We start from the raw sequence: 3,538 nt of genomic DNA on the forward strand, positions 1-3,538 counted from the left end.
TTACCATAGCCCGTGTTGGGGAAGTCTTTTGCCCTGTTTTCAAGATCTCTATTAGTAGGTTAGAAGTTAAGTACCAAAATTTAAAAAAATTAATAATATTAGTGCTCGGGTTGCCTCCCGAGAAGCGCTTATTTATAGTCTAAGCTTGACTTACCTCTTCAGTGAATGGTCATGGCGGTTTGAGGAGTTTATACTCCTCATTCCTGCTATCAATCTCATCAAAATAAGGTTTTAATCGGGTGTTGTTTACCTTAAAAGTGCCGAACTTGGGATGACTCACCTCCACCGTACCGAATGGAAAAATACTGAGTACTGTAAGAAGGATTTCCTCATTCGGTGAGGTAGTGACAATGTAGGGATCTGTGGCATCTAGTAAGACTTTATCACCAACCTTAAGTTGATTTGGAGAGGTATCGGGCTCATTTTGGCGTAGTTTTGGTTTATCATGTGTTCTCGATTTATGTGCTCGCCATTCATCTAGCTCCTCTATCCGTAGCCTTCGTTCTTCATGAATGTATCCTCTATCATTTCTGGAACATGGCTCGTGAACTTCTTTGAAGCTCAATTTCTGCAAAGTCATATTGTGAGTTTTAGTAGATTGGTATGGACTATTACCTTCAATGTTCGATGTGATGCCAGAATTACGAGCTTGAAAGGTGATCGTTTCGTCTCCCACACGAAGTGTAAGCTCACCTGTGCCAACATCAATAATTGTTTTAGCAGTTGCTAAAAAGGGCCTCCCTAAAATCAAAAGGGTGTTATTATCCTCCTCTATGTCTAGAACAACGAAATCAACAGGAAATATGAACTTATCTACTTTCACTAGTACATCTTCAATAATACCCCTAGGAAATCTTATAGTTTTATCTACCAATTGAATCTCATCCTAGTTTGTTTAGGTTTCCAATGACCTAGTTGCTTAAACATTTTGTAAGGCATGACGTTAATACTAGCCCCTAAATCAGCTAATGCATGACTTATATCTAAACTACCAATTAAGCAAGGAATTGTAAAACTCCCTGGATCTTTCAATTTGTGTTGTAGCTAATTCTGTAGAATAGCTGAGCATACTGCGTTTAGCTCCACATGCTACGCTTCGTCCAACTTTCACTTATTTACTAAAAGCTCTTTTAAAAATTTCATTGCATTTGGCATCTGTGACAAAGCTTCAATAAACGGTAAGTTAATATGTAATTTTTTCATAAGTTTAAAAAATTTACCGAATTGTTCGTCTGAGCGGTCTTTCCTTGTCACGTTAGGGTATGGGTCACGAGGTATATATTCTTCATTCACCGTTTTGTTATGACTTACCTCACATTTACCTTTGCTCACCACAGTTTCTTGCATCAATTCTGGCTCAGGCGCAATGAATCCTTCCTTATCTTGAGTACTAATTGTGTTGAGGTCTTCCCTTGGATTAGGTTCAGTATTACTTAGTAAGCTATCTTGTGGTCGTTCGGAGATTAGTTTGGATAGCTAGCCTATCTGAGTTTCAAGCCCTTGAATCGATGCTTGTTGATTCTTAAGTGCTGTCTCAGTATTTTGGAAACGGGTTTCTGATACCGAGATGAATTTAGAGAGCATCTCTTCAAAATTAGGTTCCTTCTCTTCTTGATAAGGTGGCTCTTGAAAACCCTGAGAATTTTGTGGCTTTTGATTCCCTTGACCACCCCAATAGAAATTTGGGTGGTTCCTCCAACCTGCATTATAAGTATTACTGTATGGGTTATTTTGAGATCGAAAGTTATTGTTACCCATATAGTTGACTTTTTCCTCTTCGGTTGTAGGATTGAAGGATTGATATTCTGTATGCACACCTCCTCCACTTGAGTCACACCTCATTACTAGATGTACCTGCGTAGAACCAAGTAAACCATCAATCTTTTTATTGAGAAGTTTTACCTGATTTGACAGCATAGTAACTAAGTTGACGTTATAAACGCCGGCTGTTTTTGTTGGCTTAGTCCTCATGACTTACCACTATTAATTATTCAGTGACATTTCTTCAATGAATTCATAAGCCCCTTCAGGTGTTTTCCTGTTGATGGTTCCTCCAGTAACTGCGTCAATCATCTGTCTTGTTGAGGGATTCACACCATTGTAAAACGTTTGAACTTTCAGCCATAGAGGTAACCCATGGTGAGGGCACCTTCGCAATAGATCCTTGTATCTCTACCATGCATCGTAAATTGTTTCTAAGTCCATCTACACAAAAGAAGAGATATCATTGCATAACTTAGCCGTTTTAGCCAGCGAAAAATATTTTAGTAGAAAATTTTCGGTCATTTGTTCCCAAATAATGATGGACCCTCGTGGTAACGAGTTCAACCATTATTTAGCTTTGTTTCTCAGTGAAAAAAGGAATAACAAAAGGCGAATGGCATCATCAGAAACGCCATTAATTTTGAAAGTGTCGCAAAACTCCCGAAAATTCACCAAGTGAGTGTTGGGACCTTATCCTGCAAACCATCAAACTGAATAAACTGCTGTATCATCTGAATTATGTTAGGTTTCAGTTCAAAATTATTCGCAGCAATAGCAGGTCTAACTATACTTGACTCAGTTCCTGTTAAAGAAGGTTTAGCATAGTCATACATAGCACGTGGAGTAGGATTTTGATTAGCCGCAATTGCAGGAGGTAGCTGATTGCCTTGGTTTTCAGCCATCTCTTCGGATGGGGGTTGAGTATCGTCTTCTTGCTCGTTCTCCGTGTATCGTAAGCTTTTCCATATTTCTCTTTGGTTTCTACGAACTGTGTGATTAATTTCTTCGTCAAACAATAATGGTCCCAACAGGTTTCTTCTAGTCATAAACTATGAAAACCTGCCAAGAGAAGGAAAAAGGAAGTTAATAAATAATAATTAAATTAAATTAAATTGCAAGAAAGATAAATGGCTACAGTAATAAAAATTGAGTGTTCCTAATATTTCAATTCCCCAGCAATGACGCCAAAAACTTGATCGCGAGGTTTCATGATAGGTTTTAAATATTTATAATTACTCATTCTTGGACTAAATATTATCGAGATGTAGGCAAGTGTACCTATCGAACAGTAGTATAGTTTTAGCAAGACCGGATTGTTGAACCCAAAGGAACTAAAAGTACTAGTAATGACTGTCTTTTTGTTATCTGGCCTAAGACTAAAGAGATTTTGTTTTAATTAACTAATTATCTAAACTAAGAACTCACAGAGAAAAGAATTGGGGAATTGCTTTTGGGAAAATCGATTGAATGAAGACAATACCTAAGGAAAAATCCACCTAGATTTTACTTGTTATTCTGGCTCCGAATCGGACGATTTATTCATTCAACTTGTTCCGTAGAGATCCCTAAGTTATGTTATTATCCCTATTCAAGACTAATAACATCTAATCCCTAGATTGAATAACTGAGACTTTTCTCTAATTAACACTTTAGGGTTGCATTAACTTCATCTATGGATGCCCTTATTAGGTTTCATCCTAATCCGGTAAAATCTTGTCACCCTATTTCTAGGCTCGCAATCAACTCCGCTTAATTATGACAAAAGTAGTCTTAG

The sequence above is a fragment of the Gossypium hirsutum genome, chromosome A06, assembly GCF_007990345.1.
Source record: "Gossypium hirsutum isolate 1008001.06 chromosome A06, Gossypium_hirsutum_v2.1, whole genome shotgun sequence".
Taxonomy (NCBI): Eukaryota; Viridiplantae; Streptophyta; class Magnoliopsida; order Malvales; family Malvaceae; genus Gossypium; species Gossypium hirsutum.